The sequence below is a fragment of the Dipodomys merriami genome, unplaced genomic scaffold, assembly GCF_024711535.1.
Source record: "Dipodomys merriami isolate MVZ:Mamm:240054 unplaced genomic scaffold, mDipMer1.0.p SCAF_185, whole genome shotgun sequence".
Taxonomy (NCBI): domain Eukaryota; kingdom Metazoa; phylum Chordata; class Mammalia; order Rodentia; family Heteromyidae; genus Dipodomys; species Dipodomys merriami.
Window position 1 is genome coordinate 2,186,726 of NW_027203215.1, and position 20,409 is coordinate 2,207,134.

Consider the following 20,409-nt stretch of genomic DNA (forward strand, 5'->3'; position numbering starts at 1 on the left):
TAACACCCCCTTAAGTGTTTAAAGAATTAAGCCTGAGAAGAATCTTCTGGATAGGGTGAGATACTTTCTTCTTTTACTGTCAGTCACTTAAAATGTTCCTCCACCACCAGATAACAGAGTGGAAGGGAAAGACAGAAGCCAATCCAATTGGACATTCTCTATGGCTGCTGTGGCAGAGCTGAGTAGTGGAGCCAAATGTAAACTGTTTGCTACTTGGAACTTGGCAAGAAATGTCTGCCAATCCCTGGGGTATAGTTGTACCACTGTTAGGCTCAAACAGCATCTATGGATGCAGAAACTGTTTCTGAACCTGAGTCTGGGGTAGAAATAGCAGAGTAGCAGCAAGACTCCAGATACCCACAAGCAGTATATTCCATCTAACATCCATTTCCAAAGAAGTGTGCTTCTCAGAAAGCCATGATCAATACAGTCAGTAAATGTATGTGTCAACATAAAAGCTTATTTACTTGATTTTCTTTTTTTGCCAGTCCTGGAGCTTGAACTCAGAGCCTGGGCCCTGTCCCTGAGCTGCTTTTGTCAAAGCTAGCACTCTGCCACTTGACCCACAGCACCACTTTGGGCTTTTTCTGTGTATGTGGTACTAAGGAATCGAACCCAGGGCTTCATGCATGCTAGGCAAGCACTGTACCACTAAGCCACATTCCCAGTCCTCACTTTTTTTTTTTTTTTGCTGGTCCTGGGGCTTGAACTCAAGGCCTGGGCACTGTCCCTGAGCCTGTCTGTGCTCAAGGCTAACATTCTACCACTTGAGCCCACAGCACCATGCTAAAGTGCATGCTAGGCAAGCCCTCTACCACTAAGCCACATTCTCAACCCTCACTTGATTTGTTTAAACCTCTTTTCACTTAAGCTTAACCAAAAAAAAAAAAAAGAAATGAAAATGTATGAAGGGTTAACTTACATGGTTGTTGCCAATTCAGGGCTCAACTGGTTGTCAGGCTGTTAGAATATCTTCTTTGAAGTTTTCCAATTACCTAGAAAACGACAACTGTATTTGAGAAAGGGTAATATTGAGAAATATCCCAAGTTTTTATTGCCTACCTATATTTCTATGTTGATATTTATTTTGATCCATGTAAGATACTAAATCCTAACTTGGAGGAACAGTCTTGCATTCTGTTATTTGTGATAGATTTTATGTATTAATATATGAAAACAATATGTTGGGAATATATGTATGTATTAGCAGTACTAGGGACTGAACAGGATCCCCTGCTTGCTAGGTACGCACTCTACCACTTGGGCCACACCTTCAGCCCCCTTTTGCCTTATGTTCTTTGTTATATTACTTAACCCATTGTCAGTTTATAAGTGCTGTGCATCTTGATCACTGTTACTTCTTTCAGCATTCTCCCCATCTCTTCCAACCCCACCCGCGCCTTGGGTATTTTCAAGATAGGGTCTCTTTATGCCTGGGCTGGGCTGGCCTGGAGTGATGCTACCATACCCAGCCAATTGAATGAGATATAGAGTCTCTGGGATAGCCTTGAACTGTGATCTCCTAATCTCAGCCACCCAAGGAGCCAGGATTACAGGCTTGATCTATCATACCTTGCTGTTGGCTGATTTTAATTTCAACTATGGTCCTCTATAATTGCTACAAGCAATTAGGAAACAAGACTAAGCATAAGTAGCAAGTATGAAGACTTACAATAAACTCTCTATAATATTAGGAGGTTTAAAAATTCAACCTCCATGAAATGGTACCAAAGGTATGTCTAAGCAGTCTGATTAAACAGGCTTTTTTGTATGACTTTCACAGAACTTTACAGACTGCAAAGTTTGGTCCACGGATATTCTCAATAAACACCAAAACCACATTGTGTGAGTTACTTCATAGCTTCCATGTCTCCAGTATTGAACTTTTCAAAGATTTCTTCTGGTTTGGTTATCAAATTCCTATCTATGTTTTTGCCTGCTAGCTTCTACATAGTGGTTTGTGGGGTTTTGTTTTGTTATACTTTTGTTCACCTTAACAAAAATGTTGACAAAGTAGGAAAAAAAATATGTGGGTTAGTTTTTCTCTAAAATATATTGAGCCTTTTTTGTTTTGTTTTGTTTTTCCTGGAGCTTGAACTCAGGGCCGGGACTCTGCCCTGGAGCTCTTTTTGCTCAAGCTGTACTCTACCAGTTTGAGCCACAGCTCCACTTCTGGTTTTTGAGTGGTTAATTGGAGATAAGAGTCTCACAGAGACTTTTCTGCTGGGCTGCCTTCAAACCTCAATCCACCGATCTTAGCCTCCTGAGTAACTAGGACTACAGGTGTGAACCACCAGCACCCAGCAAAAATGAGCTATTTCTTAGAGTTAAAAAACAAAAAAGCTGGGCACTAGTGGCTCATGCTTATAATCCTAGCTACTCAGAAGGCTGAGATCTGAGGATCGAGGTTCAAAGCCAGCCCGGGCAGGAAAGGCCATGAAACTCTTATCTCCAGAGAACCAGGAGTGGCGCTGTGGCCCAAGTGGTAGAGCGCTAGCCTTGAGCTGAAGAGCTGAGGGACAGGGCCCAGGCCCAGAGTTCAAGCCCCACAACCTACAAAAAAAGGGCGAAGGTGGATTTTTGAAGATAGGAAAAAATTTAGAGACCTCATGAAAGGTAGGGAACTTCTGGAAAAATCACCTCCATTCTCTCCACTGACCTAGAACTTACAGAGGTGCCCTTGCCCTGCTTTGTTATCTTCCCCATTCCCTTTCCAAAACATACCAACCAACAGCTTAAATAATCTCTGAACAGAGCTCATAGCGAACTTTTGACCACAGTCAGGACATGGAGGGGGATTGGGGTGTGTAGGTGAGACATGTTTCCTGGCCAAGGTATTCATTTGTCAGAGTCATCTAAATATGCTAGAGGGAAAATTCTCTATTCTAGGTTCTTAGCAAGTTCACAGTATTTCAGCATACATGCCTATCCCACCCTCCCTGTGCTGTTTTATGTAACAATACTTTCCAAAGCCTAGGATAGTTAAAAAAAAAAACCCTAAAACAAAGTCTTACATAATTTACAGTGTGTTAGCCAATGGTATATATTTGGTTCTTGAAGTCTTTCTCATCTCTAAGATACCATCATATGGAAATGGAGGCATCTCAAAAAAAAATTCACTTGGTGAGAAATGCTTTTTCTTCTTTTTCTAACTTGCATGAGAAGTATTTCAGAAAGCCATTTTATAATCACTCAACGAAGACTGACCTTTGATGCCTCCTCTCTGCCATTAAACATGCTATGGAATAGAGGTTTAATCCACAAAATTGCTGTAGGTTTCTGTTTTTATCAGTCATGAGCTTGAACTCATGACCTGGTCACTGTCCCCAAGCTCTTTTGCTCAGCTGTGGGGCTTGAACTCTGGGCCTGGGCATTGTCCCTCAGCTCTTCAGCTCAAGGCTAGCGCTCTACCACTTGGGCCACAGTGTCACTTCTGGTTTTCTGGTGGTTATTTGGAGATAAGAGTCTCACTGACTTTCTTGCCCAGGCTGGCTTTGAACCACGATCCTCAGATCTCAGCCTCTTGAATAGCTAGGATTATAAGCGTGAGCCACCAGTGCCTGGCTCAGATTCTCAAGTTACACAGGAAATAAAACACAGTTGATGGAAGGCATATTGGACTGTACCCTTCCTCTACAGATGGGAGAAATTTGCTAACCTTCCTGTAGGGATAGCATTGACACTGTCACCTGTAGGATAGAACTCATTTTATGTGTAATGACAGTCAGAACAGATCCCTCCTCACAGCCACAGCCGCCTTCCACCCCCACTAGCTTGCCTCATGCTTTTTTTTTTTGCCAGTCCTGGGGCTTGAACTCAGGGCCTGGGCACTGTCCCTGAGTTTCTTTTACTCAAAGCTAGCACTCTACCTCTTGAGCCACAGCACCACTTCCAGCCTTTTCTGTTTATGTTACTGAGGAATCGAACCCAGGACTCTATGCCATGCTAAGCAAGCACTCTACCACCAATCCATGTCTTTTAATAACCAACGGATTTAATTACATTTATTGAGCCCTTTCTTCCCTCCAGATACTGTGCTGTGCATTTCATAGAATATTATTTAATTCTCATGGCAGTACTGCAAAGAACATTAGAAGCCTCATGAGGAGAGATTAGGTGGTTTGCCCAGTCATATAGGGAGAGTTACAATGCATTAACTGAAGCTCACAGAAATGACTTTTACATATGGCTAAAATTTACCTTGTGTAATTTAAAAGGGATTCCTCTTAGACTAAGGTAATTTCAATCACAAACCGAATTTTGTGATAACACGTATAAGAGTAATGGAAGATGACAGTTTATAAGTCCTGAACATTACCATGAACATCTGCCTATTGGGCAAAAAAAAAAAAAAAAAAAAAAAATGCAGCCAAGTTTACTTGAGTTGTTTTATTTTGGGGAGCTGGGGGAGGTTCAAAAAATAGTACCAAATCTGGTCCCAGTATGATCCTGTGACTTTTCCTTCTTGTCTTCATTCAGCCCTCACAGACAAGACTCTGGCCTTCCCTCTTTAGCCAGTGCCCAGCTGCTGGTACGTTGCATCCAAACCTGGTCTTGTTGGTGACGGGGTAGGGTGGGCTGTGTTCAGCTCTTACGTCACCATCAGTATTCCATGACACCCCCTGGGCATAGCAGCTGCCCAGATTTTAATGCATATCTGGTTTTAGGCTACATATCAGGGAAAAGGGGCGGGCCCTAAAATTGGGCCACTATGAGCACAGAGTGGAGATAAATGGTTCAGAAATGCCACAGAGAGGCTGTGAACCCACTGGAAACAAAAGCCTAAGCCTCTGCTAATTCGTAGTCAGTGCAGAAAGGCACTGACTGAAGTTCCCACAAGTCTCAGAATTAGGGGTTCAAGCTGACTTCATCTGGCACGGGAAGTGGGTAAGACCCAGTTGATAGCTGGGTTAGTTTGCTAGGTAGTTCCAAACCACAGGGATGTTCTCCTTGTGAGATCACACAGGCACAGACTCATCACCCACCGCACGCTGCCTGGGACCCATCTGGACTCTCCATCCTCATCAGTTAAGACTATGAAACTTACTGAACTGCAGCCTGCTGTTTGTGGCTCACATCTGTAATCCTAGCTACTCAGGAGGCTGAGGGATGAGGATCACAGTTTGAAGCCAACTCAGTCAGGAAGGTCCCTGAGACTCTTAGCTCTAATTAATCACCAAAAAGCTGGAAGTGGTGCTATAGCACAAGTGGTAGAGCACCAGCTTTGAGTGAAGCAGCTCAGGGGCAGTGAATTCAAGCTCCAGGACTGGCACATACAAAGAAAAAAAGCTACTGAACTTCTCCAGGCTTCACTTCCTCTATGCACAAACTGGGGATAGTTATTTGTCCCTATCTGTTGTGTTCTTGTTGGGATGGAAACGGCTTTATTAGGAAAGGGCTATAACACACAAAAGTCAAGACATCAGCTATTATTATTAATTTTTTTGGTCAGTGGTGAGTCTTGAACTCTGGGCCTGGGTTCTGTCCCTGAGCTCTTCAGCTCAAAGCAAGTGCTGTGTGTGTGTGTGTGTGTGTGTGCGCACGCACATCTGCACATGCACGCACGCACATTCCAATGATGGTGCTTGAACCCAGGACTTCCAGATCTTTTCTGCTCAAAGCTGGTACACTGTGACTTGAACCACACCTCCACTTCCAGGTTTTTTTAAACTGGTTAACTGGATATCAGAGTCTCTTGGATTTATCCTCAGATAATGCCATCCTCAGATCTCAGCCTCCTGAGAAAGTAGGATTATAAGCGTGAGCCACCAGTACCCAGTTATGGTTTTTTCTTTATCTCTTGCTAAAATTATAACAAAAATTAGATACTTTTGCAAGATATCTAAATTACCTGATCCATGGTACTAATTGCTGCAAATGGACATCAGTTACTTTCAAAATACTGATGGATTTTTTTCATTTATTTAATATTTTATTTATTTATTCATCATGCCAGTACCAGAGTTTGAACCCAGGGCTTTGCCCTCTTGCTTGGCTTTCTTGCTCTCAACTGCTGCTCTATCACTCCAGCCAGGCCTCCAGTTCGCTGATAGATTTTCTGGGCCTGGATGCTGTTCCTGAGCTCTTCAGCTCAAGACTAGCACTCTACCACTTGAGCCACAGCGCCACTTCCAGCTTTTTCTGCTTATGTGGTGCTGAGGAATTGAACCCAGGGCCTCATGTATGCAAGGCAAGCACTCTACCACTGAGCCACCTTCCCCACTCCTCACTGATAGATTTTTTAAATCACTTTATTTTCACTATGAAAATGCTTAACCAAGTGTTGACACACACATTGACAGAGGATTTGGGCTTTTGCCGGGTGGACCTCTATGTGGCTGGGCCTCTGTTGGGCTGTCTGGAAGTAACAGAAATAATAATACTGCACTGAGTGTAGCAGCATGCATGGCCGGCAGTGCTCTAAAAGCTCTTTGGGTATTGGGTCTGGGAAGGTGGCTCAGTGGTAGAGCGCTTGCCTTGCATGCATGAGGCCCTGGGTTCAATTTCTCAGCACCACATAAGCAAAAAGAAAAAAGCCAGAAGTGGTGCTGTGGCTCAAGTGGTAGAGCGCTAGCCTTGAGCTGAAGAGCTGAGGGACAGTGCCCAGGCCCAGAGTTCAGGCCTCACGACCGGACCCAAAAAAAAAAAAGCTCTTTGGGTACTAACTCAGAGACTTTCACACACTGCTGTATGGGTTATTGTTACCCCAGCTGCACGTACCAGTTCATGGAGGTAAAGAAAGGTTAACTAAACTCTCCTTGGGTTAGCTCTATTCCAGATCATCAGACACCAGCATTGTGTGCTCTTGCATAATAACTAGATTAGAGCCCGGACTGACTTTATCAGTCATCTGGTGACAATCTCAGAGCCACCTCCTGCCCCCCCCCCCAGCTGCCCCAGGCCACAGTAAGAACCCGCCTTCCTGCCAGCCTGCCTGCCTGCCTGCCTGCCTGCCTGCCGGGCAGGGGTAGGGGCGAGGGTGGAAGAGAGGGAGCAGGGACAATAATTGTCCAACTGAATGGTCTTGTTCCTTCCTCTGCTCTGTCCCCATGAATCCTGAAATGTCCGGAGCCTTTCTGATGTTTTTTTTGCAAAGAAAAGATCCAGAGGGAGACAGGCTCTCACTCCCTCTTACCGTGAACATTTTGTTGGTGAGACAGTGCAGAGACACAGCGCAGAATGGCGCAAAGCAGAGCGTTTGGATTCGGTCTTCAGCAGGCGCAGACTCAGCTCTGCTTGCCAAAGGGTCTGAATGGCCCTTGGCCCTTTTACCCTTTTAACCTGGCAGGACTGTTTTCCACATTGTCTGCAACAGCATGCCTAACACATCCAGCGCAGCGTCCTCTCCCCTCCGCCCCAGGACAGAGATCACAAGCAGGCTACCACAGCCATCTTGTTAACTGAGCCTAAGTCAGGTAGGTTCTCAAATCAGGGATGAATTTAGGGATGGAGAGAACTGGCGATCAGGAACTGTATGCTGCTGGTTCACGGATATTGGCTTTTCCTGGGCAGGGGAAAAACTCGCCCCGAGTTTGAATCCAGGTTTAGTTGATGTGATCTGGAGTCAAGTCATTTGTCACCTTTGCCTGGCTGATGCTGGCTGCTCTACAAATGGTGATTACAACTGTCACTCACACATTGACTCCCTCCCCCCAGGGTCCCCCGCCATGAACAGGCCCAGAATCAGACTTCAAGACATACGTAGGATGCAGGGTCTGCTTCCCAGTGAGTTATAAATGTGCCATCGGCTGACAACCACACCCTGAGACCACTCCCCTTCGCTCCCCCTCCCTCCAAAAGCCTGTGGCTCAGGTGGTTTCTGAGAAATAGGTCATAGAGCAACAAATCCAGTCGTGAGTGAAAGAATCTGCGGTGCTCAGGGAAAGAACCTGCGAGGCTCAGGAAGCCTCGCGCTTGGTTTGATTCACCCACATCCGTAAGTCATGTCATGACCTAAAAATAGTTTCTCTCACGAGGGAGAGCTAACTGGAGATGTGCCTGTCTGTGTCTTGTCACAGTGATAGAATGAGAGCACAGATTACTGGGTGTTCCCATGAGCCGACTCTCCCCCACGGTGGTACCACCGCGTCCCGAGGACAGGCACAACCTGTCCCAGCACAGTTGGGTTTCTGTGCCACTGACTTATCACAGTAAATGTTCCACACGTGCCTGAAGCAGCCAGTTCACCAACAATTACACCCCTCCCCCCGTCTCCCCAAACCCACCAACCCTGTCTCTGAGTCTCATTTTCGCCAGATACCTTGAAAGGGGAAGGAGTGGTCAGGGGCCAGTGGCTCACGTCTGTAATCCCAGCTACTCAAGAGGCTGAGATCTAGGGATCATGGTTCAAAGCCAGCCCATGCAGATAAACCTGAGAAGACTATTTTTTTTCTAGTTAGAAGTAGAGGTGTGGCTCAAGTGGTAGAATGCCAGCCTTGAGTGTAAATAAAGCTCAGCAAGAGGGTCAGACCCTGAGTTCAAGCCCCACTACCAGCAGAAAGAGACAAAAAAAAGTAAAGCAGGGCTGGGAAGGTGGCTCAGTGGTAGAGCGCTTGCCTTGCATGCATAAGGCCCTGGGTTCCATTCCTCAGCACCACATAAGCAGAAAAAGCCGGAAGTAGCACTGTGGCTCAAGTGGTAGAGCATTTGCCTTGAGCTGTAGAGCTGAGGGACAGCGCCCAGGCCCAGAGTTCAGGCTCACGACCGGACCCAAAAAAAATAAAAGAAAAAAAAAGAAAAAAGAAAAGAGTAACCATGATGTGATTCTATTTATATCAAATTTTTAAAAATGCAGTCAAAGCTGTTGCGATTGAAAATAAGTCCATAGGGACTGGGAAGTTGGTTCAGTGGTAGAGCGCTTGTCTTGCATGCCTGAGGCCCTGGGTTTGATTCCTCAGCACCCCATAAGCAAAAAGAAAAAAGCCGGAAGTGGTGCTGTGGCTCAAGTGGTAGAGTGCTAGCCTTGAGCTGAAGAGCTGAGGGATAGCGCCCAGGCCCAGAGTGCAGGCCCCACGACCAGACCCCCCCCCCAAAAAAAAGTCCATAGTTATCTGAGAATGAGGGGTGACAAGGTTTATGAAGAGGAGGAGGAAATTTCTTTTGTGGGCTCATGGGGTATGGTCACTGTCTTGACTATGGTGGTAGTTCTGTGTGCATATTCATATACTAAAATGTACCCCACTGTGCCCTTTAAATATATGCGGGGTATTCTATGTCAATCATATGTTAAAAATAATCTGTTAAAAAAATGTAGCTAGTAGCTACCCTATTGGACAAGGCAGATCTACCACGTTCCTATAAGAGTAGCAAGTTCTGCTCTACAATCCATGAAAAGTACAGCCCTCAGAAGCCATCTGCACAGCCCTCCACCTGAGCATTAAACCTGCTTCCAAAATACTCTACTGTCCTGTTGACCTGCATGTGCTCGGCGTGTCTGTGTTCATCCATCAGCCTCTTTGCGGTTCAGCCAGGTCTCCTCTGTGATTCCGGCCCCATTTTCACATCCAAACTCCTTACATCTCCCCCATGCTCAAGAAACAACACAACACCTCAATCCTGAGTTCCCCTCGGGATTCGCTTCCCTTCTTCTAGATAATGTGCTGATAGGCCTAATTTATAACACTTTGGATCTACCTGTCTCCATGTACCAGAATATCTCTATAATTCTCCAGCACAAGCCACTTAATCAACACATAAGCCTGCACATGATTCAAAATTCCAGGCAATCCGGGCGCCGGTGGCTCACATCTGTAATTCTAGCTACTGAGGAGGCTGAGACCTGAGGATCATGGTTCAAAGCCATCCCGGACAGGAAAGTCCCTGAGAATCTTATCTCCCATTAACCACCAGAAAACTAGAAGTGGCACTATGGCTCAAGTGGTAGAGCACTTGCCTTGAGCTAAAGAGCTTAGGGGCAGCACCCAGGCCCAGAGTTCAAGCCCATGACAGACAGAAAAAAAAAAAAAATCCATGCAATATGGGAAGGCAGACAACAAACATCTCCTCATCCTGCTCCCCCCCAGAAGCAAACACACCTTGTATTAATCTCTTGGCTGGCTCTCTGAGATTTCATGCACACACAAACACGTGTGCACACACACATGCAAATGCAATGCATGCATGCATGGGCAATGTACTGCCTGTCCCAGAGTTTCTCTATCTTCAACTAAGAATACTACTATCTTGGCGATCTTCCATGTCAGGACCTGCAAAGCCTCCTCAGGCCGATTTCTGCAGTTCTCATGGGACTTGCTGGTCTTGACCCCGTGTCCATTGCCTACTGGAAACTCACATTGGTTCTATGGCAGGGCTCCCTCTCTCTCCTTCTCCTTCTCCTCCCTCCTCCCTCCCACCACTCTGACCACATCTTCTGGCTCCCCCACCTCCTCCTGCTCCTTCAAACCCGGAGTCCCCCAAAACCCTGGGTTTCCCTCCCAGGCCACATGCTCAATCTGGAAAAGTTCGGATGTTTTTAAAGGACACTCCTAGGAAGCCCAAGTCAAGCACAAGTGGCCATAAATGACACAGGGTATCTGCAGTGGCCTTCAGAAAGAGTCAGAGATTAAAAAAAAAACCAAAACCACACAGCACAGAGCACATACTCCCCCCGCCTTTGTGGGCAATCTTTAGGTGTTTATATACCCCCAAGTTTGGGAAACACAGTGCCCTTCCTTTTCTGAACTATTAAATAGAAATAGTCACAGGAGAGAAGAGAAACAGCCCATATTCTGGGAGGAGGAAGTATAATTATAGAAATAATACATAAGCAATAAATAATAAAAATTAAGATTAAGAAGTATAGCTGGGAGCTGGTGGCTCACGCCTGTAATCCTAGCTACTCAGGAGGCTGAGATCTGAGGATGGAGGTTCAAAGCCAGCCCAGGCAGGAAAGGACATGAAACTCTTACCTCCAATAAACCACCAGAAAACTGTAAGTGGCGCTGTGGCTCAAGTGGTAGAGTGCTCAGCTTGAGCTGAAGAGATCAGGGACAGCGCTCAGCCCCATGACAGGAGGAGGGGGAGGAGGGGGAGGAGGAAGAGGAGGAGGAGGAGGAGGAGGAGGAGGAGGAGGAGGAGGAGGAGGAGGAAGGAAGAAGAAGAAATTATTGGAGTAAAATTTGCTAACAGAATATGTAAGATCCAGTGTTGATCCAAAAAGAAAATAGGCTTCTCATCTGGATTCTTGTGGCTGACACCTATAATCCTAGCTATGGAGGCTGAGATCTGAGAATCATGGTTGGACCCATCCCAGGAAGATAAATCTGAGTCTTTTATCTCCACTTAACTATAGAAAAGTCAGAATTGAAAGTGGGGTTCAAGTGAGAGCACCAGCCTTGAGCAGAGAAAGCCCAGAGGAAGTATGCCTTGAGTTTAAGCCTTGGCACTGGCACAAGGGAAAGAGACAGAGAGAGACGGAGACAGACAGACAGACACAGACAGATACAGAGACAGACTTCTCACTGGACAAATAAGCAAAGGTCAGCTTGTATAAAATTATTGTCCAGAATTTCAAGGGGAAATGTTTAGTCTCACCAGTGATTATAAAACTGGGAATGCAACCGCCACATAGGTATTGTTTTGTAAAATGGCAAATTAACCAGCTCCTTAAATCCCACTTTGAAAGTCTACTGTGGGCAGGCTCTGAGGAACTTAACTTTGAGGCATTGGTGGCACACCATCAATCATTTTCTGGAAACAGTCTGTCCGTTTTATAATATGGGGCATTACAATGGTTGAACTTTTTGACCAAATTATCCAAGAAAATGTTCCCCAAGAAATAATTCAAGAAGGGGGGTGGGTGGGAATGAAAATAAAATGGACAAAAGATATCTGGGTAAGGAAGGGGAGGCCCGCCCCCTAGTGGGAAGAATCAGAATTACCTTCCTCAGTACCTAAGACTGCTTTTATTACCCTGACACCTAGCACTATAAAATGTTTTTGCCTGTTTTTGACTCTTATGTAACTTAACTGCAGAATTATTTTGTGCCTGACTTCTTTTGATCAACATTGTTTGCATTTTTCTGTGTATATCTGCAGTTATTCACACCACCTATTCTTCATGGATATTGGACTTGTTTCCATTTGTTGGATATTACTAATAAACAATCTTGTATGTCTCATGGCATACATGTGTAGACATATCATTTTTATCTAATATAGACGAAGGAATCAAGTGGCTATATCATGCTGACTTGTCCATATTTTTGTTGTTTTTAAGATTATATGAACAGTGTTTCATACTGGTGCTAATTTCCATGCTCTCCTGCAATGTATGAGAATACCCCTGGCTCCAAATTATTTTTTTAATGTCATTTTTTAAAGTCTTAATTTTGACCATTCTGGAGGGTAAGTAGGACATTGCCTTGAGAATTTACATTTGCATATTCCTTTGTAAATGTAAAATAAAGGTGCAAACTCTGGTGGGTAAAAATTACCTGGGAGTTCTTTTTTAGCCTACAGGGGTGCCCACCCGTATAGTACTGAGCAGATAGGTTTCCTGGGCTTCCTTCAACTCTTCTCTAAAATGTTAACTTTCACTGATCACTTGGCATAATCTCTCACAAGCTGCCCTTCATTTTTATAGACGTTTTACATTGAAAGAACTTGTGAACTTGTTATAGGTTCTGATACAGATCCTTTATCTGTTCCATGTGTGGCTCTTCATAGCTTCTTCCACACAACTTAAATCCGCACATTTTCACAAGTAGAGATATGCCAAGTGCCATTTTTTTGTCCTGTTCACAATAAGCCAGCAGATGGCACCCGCGCCTTGTGCCCAAGCTTTCCACCCGCTGACTTTCAACTAAACTCCCCAAGTACTTCACAAGTTAGCGATGCTTAACAAACATTCAATTTTCAACTATTATAAATAGATGAAAAACAAGTCAACTTGAGCTTTTCAATGGAAACAATATAGTGAGAAAGGTACTTTACCAAAAAGCACATGGAGACCACCTCTAAGGAGTCACCTGAAGGTTCACTGAGGGAATAATCATGGTTTTTTTTTGTTGTTGTTGTTTTTGTCGGTCATGGGGCTTGAACTCTGGGCCTGGGCGCTGTCCCTCAGCTCTTCAGCTCAAGGTGAGCACTCTAAGACTTGAGGCACAGCGCCACTTCCGGTTTTCTGGTGGTTTATTGGAGATAGGAGTCTCAGGGTCTTTCCTGCCCAGGCTGGCTTTGAACTGAGATTCTCAGATCTCAGCCTCCTGAGTAGCTAGGATTACAGGCGTGAGCCACCGGCGCCCGGCTTCATGTGCATTTACATTGTTTACAAAAAGCAGGTACTGGCCATGTGTGGTAGTACATCCTTCTAACCCAGCACTCAGGAGGACCAAAAAGATCATACATTTGAGGCCAGCCTGAGCTACATATAGAAACCTTATCTCCAAAGGGAGACAAGGAAGCTGCCAGCCCACAGACTGAGGGAAAAGTAGAGGTTTAGCCAGGAGACAGTATTTTCCCTCCTCCCCATATTCTTTTGTTTTTCATTTATTATATTTTGTGATTCCTCAAAATAGACTCGATGTATCTTGGAAATCTAGTGGGAAATCAGATTCACTTGCTCTGATAGGGAATTTGTGAGCCGGGCATGGTAGTAGATGCCTGTAATCCTAGCTTCTGGGAAAGCTGATGTAGGAAGATCTTGCATGATCCAAGTCCTCTAAGGCAAGAGCTGTGTGCAAACCTAAAAGCACAAGAGCAGGCATGGCTCATGGTAGAGCATGTGCCTAGAAAGCATGAAGCTCTGAGTTCAATCCCAGGAAGGCGAAGCGGAGGGGGAGGAGGTGGGGAGGCCATCCTTTGAACAGGACCCTTTGCTTTGGATGTGAGTACATCACTGTTTCATCAGCAGGAACCCAAAGCCAAAAGGCTCCACTCATTTCACTAAGAGAACCAGATCAGACAGGGTCGTCACCACAGTGAATCACCACCTCTGATGAACCAAGACCTAGTGCAAAGATGGGCACACTTAAGAATCTGATGGATAAACTCTGTGGTTTTTCCCTCACCACCATTGAGAAATGACTCCAGGCAGAGCTGCAGGCTGAAGCCTTCTGCTCTGCACCTTCCACAGAGACCCTCGCAACCACAGACACCCAGGCTCTGAGAGCAAAAGTGGCTTCCTTGGTTTTGCTTCATCGAGAGGATTGAGCCACACAGGTCTGGGCGATGTGGAAATTCCAGGCCTCACCGGATTTCCCACCTTCTAGGGGAAGGACATTGCACCATGAAAACCTCCTGGTTTCAGGGTTGTGGGGTTGGTGTCTAGAGGCTGGGGCCAGGCCAGGGCGACAGAGACCACTCAGGTATTGTGGGAAGGGAGGGCCCAGCCTCAGGGTCTATTCCTGCTGCTCTGAGTCTAGGGAGATTCTCAGCCCTCCTGTCATTTCCTATTGCCCAGACTGACAGTAGTATATGCAAGACCTGGGCAGGAAGAAAAGGACAGAGCCATGTCAGCAGCGCCCCCTAGAGTTTGGGGTTTACAGTGGCTCCCTTTTCTCCTGGCCCAAGTAGAAATGGTAACCTGATGCAGGGGGGCTTGTAACTACTCACAAGAGCTAGTTGTTACATTTTTCGTTTCCCAAAGCTGGAGTTAGTTAAGTCATCGTTGCCTCACTCATCAAATTAGGAAAAAAAAAGTTCTAACAAATATATGTAATACTGGAGTTTTTGAACTCAGAGACTCATACTTGTGAGGCAGGTGGTCTACCACAATTCCAGCCCTGTTTATTTTTTGTTATTTTTGTCTTTTGCTTTACTTTAGTTGTTGCTCTAAGCTGGCCTGGAACTTCAATCTTCCCTATCTCCACTTCCCAAGTAACTGGGATTGCAGATACGAGCCCACACTGTGAGCCTGGTTAGTACGTTTAAAAGTAGGGCCCGGTGCCAGTGGCTTACACCTGTAATCCTAGCTACTCAGGAGGCTGAGATCTGAGGATCGAGTTCGGGGCCAGCCCAGGCAGGAAAGTTCATAAGACTTTTTTTTTTTTGTTCAATCGTGGGGCCTGAACTCTGAGCTTGGGCCCTGTCCCTCAGCTCTTCAGCTCAAAGCTAGCTCTCTACCACTTGAGCCACAGTGCCACTTCCAGTTTTCTGGTGCTTTATGGAGATAAGAGTCCCACAGACGAGTCAACAACTGAAGTATATAACTAATGAAAAATAAGAGATAGTAGAAGGCATGTCGAGTCCAGAATTACAATTTGGGCAGCTGAGTTACTGCCATCACCATTAATCAAGACAGAAAAATGGAGTGAAGACATGAGAAGTCAGTAAAGACAACTGAGAAAAATGAGTATCAAAATGAAACAGGAAAAAGCTATGTCTCAGAAGGCAAAGGAGAAGCGGGTGTCAGTAATATGGGCACAATCATCTAAAAGGTACATAGTTACAAACTATGACAAAGACAAATACAATTTCAATACCTAAGCTGAGAAAGCTAGGAGAAGGGAAAATAAACAGAGGTTTAAAAATTAAAAAAAAAAAAAAAAAAGAGAGTCCCACAGACTTTCCTGCCCGGGCTGGCTTTGAACTGTGATCCTCAAATCTCTGCCTCCTGAGTAGCTAGGATTACAGGCATGAACCACCAAGTGCCCAAGCCAGTTCATGACACTCTTATCTCCCATTAAACACAGATCTCAGCAAAAGTAGCTCAGGGACAGGGCCAAGGCCCAGAGTTCAAGCCCCAGGACTAGAAAAAAAAGGGGGGCGGAGGGGAGAAAAAGTGATATTCAGAGCTCATCCCTCCCTAATTATGTACCTTCTCGTGTGGTGACAAGTCGAGTCACACCAGGTATCTGCAGGTAGGACTTGCAAGGCAATAGCCTTACCGCCTACCTTTCCCCCAACTCTGCCTTCCAGAACATTACCATAGTTGTTTGCAATTGACCCTGGTGATAATTTTTTTTTTTTTTTTTTTACCACAGAAATCAGCAAATGTCACCAATCAGGCTGTTTCTCCCCTGGTGTCTGCTGTTTGGAATCTGGAAAAGTACATGGCACACACAGAGCTCCTGGGATCTACACCCAGAGCTCCTGGGATCTACGCATGCCATGGGATCATCCAACCACGGGTCATCCAATCCCTGCTCCCAGCTCTGGGCCTGTCCTCAGCCAGATCAGGAAATATCCATGACCCGACCTAGGCCACACCTGGGAAGACAGAGCCAAGCTCACTTGTGTGTCAGGATGGATCGGGAGGAAATGGGGAAATGGGAGGAGATGATGAATAAGACTGTGTGGCGGAAGCACTTGTGAGGACATCGGAGGGGGACACACGCAGGAGTTTGAGCCCTGAGGGGCTCCAATAAAGGGTTAGACTGTCTCCTGTCCTCCCCCACCCCCTCCCTGACTGCTAGGATTCATGGGATAACTGGGAGGAGGGTTCTGGGAACAAAGGGACAAGACTGTCAAGAGGTGGGAATCCAGCCCTTACCAGTCCTTCCTAAACATTCCCCGCTCCGCCCCCTCCTCTGTTGGCAGACTGCCTTGATCCAGTGGCCGTCAGGGGTCCCCAGCCCCCCCTCCCCACCAGCGCCCTGATCACAGCTTTATAGAACAAGTGATTTTTTTCTTTCTTTTGGCCTGAAGGCCAAATCCAGCCCCTCCCCCTTTCTCTGGGGTAGTTATACCAGGTCACCCTGGTCCTTGTCTGTGAGTTCATGATCAGAATGAGGCTTTCTCCTGGACTTTGGACCCTTCTGCACTTCGCCCTAAGTGTCTCCCCATATGACTGCTTATGTCCTTTCAAACTCTGTGTGTGTGTGTGTATGTGTGTGTGTGTGTGTGTGTGTGTGTGTGTGTGTGTGTGTGTGTGTGTGTGTGTGTGTGTGTGTGTGTGATTGGTACTGGGATTTGAACTCAGAGTCTTACACTTGCTAGGCTGGCCTGGCATGGCTGAGCTACACCTCCAGGCCTGTTTCTCACTGATTAAATTTAGGATAGGGTTTTACTTCCAGCCCAGTTGAGAATCAACGGTTCACCTACTTTTACAGTTTCCATCGAAGTTTTTCCGTCGTTGCTGAGATGACAGGCGTGCGTCACCACGCCCAGCTTCCCTTCTCCGGGAGATGAAGTGTCTCAGATTTTTCTGCCAGGACTGGCCTGGCCCTGCAATCCTCCCTAATCTCCACCTCCCAAGTAGGTTGGAGAGCCAGGCCCACGCCACGGTGCTCATTTATAGGTTGAGAAGGGAAGTCTCTCAAACTTTTCTGCCTGGCCTAGCCTCAGACTTCCACCAGCTCAATCTTAGGCTCCGAGTAGCTAGAATTACAGGTGGAAGCCACCCTGTGTCTGGCATCCAAGCATTCTTTGTGATAAATTAGTGTCAGCTGCTCCAGCAAATTAACCAAAGCCTAGAGAGGGGCTCTTGGGGAAACTATTGGCAGCAGTGAGCAGCGTTGGAGGGGCTGAATCTCCCCCCCTGCCCCAGGCAGACAGTGTCAGAACTGGCATCAGAGGATGCCGTCTGGTCCCCGTGCATGCTGGGACAGCAGGCGTGATGTGGCTGGTGAGTGCTCAGGCAGGAAAAACAGCCAAGTGTGTTTTTCTTCCTCAGACATACCTGCTCTGAAGGGGCTGTGCCGGGCCTTTCTGGGAGAGACCTGGTTGTATCTGGGAGCCCCACCTTCTGCTTATCTATGAACCCCCCACGCCCGCTCTCTGGACTTCCTCTTTCCTTGACATCCCAGAATCTCATCACCTGGTCTCCCGCCTGCTTTTCACAGATAAAACTGTGGCAGATTAAATAGCTGAGGTGTCACCGCAGGGAAGGGCAGAATTAGATCAAACAAACAAATCAGCAAGGGCGGGCCTGGTAATGAACAGCCCTGGCAGGCCCCTTGGAGCCCAGCGTATGTTTTCTTCCACAGGCCACTCCGCATTTTCTCAGGGGGCTCAGGCACCAAAGTCATGGGGACCACCTCTGCCTAATCCTTCTCTGTCAAGGAGACAAAGCTTGACCTGCCTGACAGGCAAGACAGAGGGGCGTCAGGATAGCAGAGGGAAGGCAACCCGTGCAGATGTGCTCCGCTGATGTCGGCAGCTCTCAGGGAACAGTCCCTGCCTCTCGGTCCAGCCCCCAGGCTTCACCCACTGCAGCCGTCATGGCTGTGTGGACCTCTGTGCTCTCCTGACATCTCCTAGCATCCTCGGGGCTTGGCTAATGATGTTCCTCAGCCTCCAGTGCCCTTCCCTGTTTCTCCATCTGGCAAACATCCTCTAGGCTAGACACCCGCTCTTCCTTCCTCTTCACTTCCTCCTGCTCCTCCGTGGGCTCAGAGCCGGTTCTGTACCAGATACAGATCAATAAAGAAAACAGCCGGGTCATGAACCTGGATCTTCCAGCAGACTCTCCTGGGTGTCAGCGACTGGGTCTTTATCTTCAAATGTGAAGAATGCCTCCCTCACCCCACGCCCCCACCCCACCGTACATAATGTTTAGTGAATCAAGGAAAGAAAAAAAAATTAACTACACAAATCCACCCATTTGACTTCTTCCAGACCAAAGTCAGGAAGCAGATCTTAACATTACACAAAGCTTTCCTTCTGACTCATGTAGCCACCAAGTATTTACTGAGGGCTGCTACGTGCTGCGCACTGTGTAGACAAAGCTGACGTGGACTCCAGCTCTGCCTTCCGGGGGGTTTGCAGATAGAAGGTTTGGATGAAGGCCTGGTGCCGGGGGCTCACGCCTGTCATCCTAGCTACTCAGGAGGCTGAGATCTGAGGCTCACGGTTCAAAGCCAGCCCAGGCAGGAAACTCTGTGAGACTCTTATTTCCAATAAACCACTCAGAAAACTGGAAGTGGCGCTGTAGTTCAAATGGTATTGTGCCAGCCTTGAGCTGAAGAGCTGAGGGACTGTGCCCAGGCCCAGAGTTCAAGCCCCACGACTGGACCAAAAAAAAAAAAAAAAAAAAAAGGTTCAGATGAGGCAGAAAAGGATGGCACCTATGACCACCCGTTATAAGCAGATGATTGTACACAAATCCTTCAAAGTAGGCCCTCTTTTTCCTTTTTTTTTTTTTTTTTCTGTTCCTGGGGCTTGACATTAGTGGTCCTTGACCTAGTTTGCATATGGATGATTTTATTTTGGTTGGTCGTGGGGCTTGAACTCTGGGCCTGGGCGCTGTCCTTCAGCTCTTCAGCTCAAGGCCAGCGCTCCACCACTTGAGCCACAGCGCCACTTCTGGATTTCTGGTAGTTCATTGGAGGTAAGAGTCTCACTGACTTTCCTGGCTCGGCTGCCTCTGAACTGTGATCCTCAGATCTCAGCCTCCTGAGTAGCTAGGATTACTGGCCTGAGCCACAGTGCCCAGCTGGGATTATGTTTTTTAAGTATGGAGGCCTCGCAGGGCCCAGCCCAGAGATTTGAATGGTCCTGAGATCAAGACCATGGGAAGCATCAGGCTTGGAAACCTCTGCTCTAAACAGAGAATGGGGAGGAGAGAAAGTGTGCAAGCCAGACTCACCTGCAGTCGAGATGCTCCTTGATGGCTTCCTGGGTCCTGTTGGGGATGCAGAGCTGTCCAAGGGGAGAGGCCCTGCAGCAAGGGTGGGGCCCGCGCCTCCCCCCCAGCCTCCTGTCTGTGTCACCGCTGCTGTGATCACTGTGTCCCTTGACCTGGAGTTGCCAAAGACTCCTTCCTGGGGAAACTCCGCCGTTTCCATAGAAGAGCACGTGGGCCTCCAGACAGACTTTCAGTATACAAGGGCAAGGCTGTGGGTCATAGAAGACAGAGGGTTTCAAGGGGGAAGTTTGTGGGTGCAGACAGGATGAAAGGGACTAGACACACACACACACACACACACACACACACACACACACACAGGGTACGGGGGAGGCAGGCTTAGCAGGGAAGGGCAGCAGGGGAAGTAGAGGCTCCCGACTGTACCCCCATATTGCTGCCACGCTCACAGCCACTGGAACCAGGCTGGGGGTGACAGACCAGAGGGGTAGAGGTTCCCTTTTTCAGAGACAAGCAGTGACCCAGGGGCCAGCACTGGAAACCGATGGCGCGGGTGATCTCCCCGCCTTCGCCCACCTGGGGACATGACCATGGCCCAGAGTCTTCTCAGGAGCAGAGAGCCTGGGGAACCCCAGTGGGACAGAGGTTGGGGGTACATAGGGGAGGTACAGGCTATGTGCCCTCACTTTAACTGGATGTCCTGAGCTTCCTATTTATTGCAGCAGTTCTGTGAGCTTCAAGGAGATGTGGAAAGGAGTTTCAGGCAGGCACTTACTAACCTGGGCCCAGAGATGGCTCCAAAAACCTGAGAGGCAATGGGAGCTCCCCCCCCCCTGCCCAGGGCACCAAGGTGGAAGACTGTCCACCAGGGACCTGGGTGGGGGCAGAAGCCCCCTTCTCTCCCCCACCCCTCCCCACTGGCCAAACAGCAATACCAGCACTTT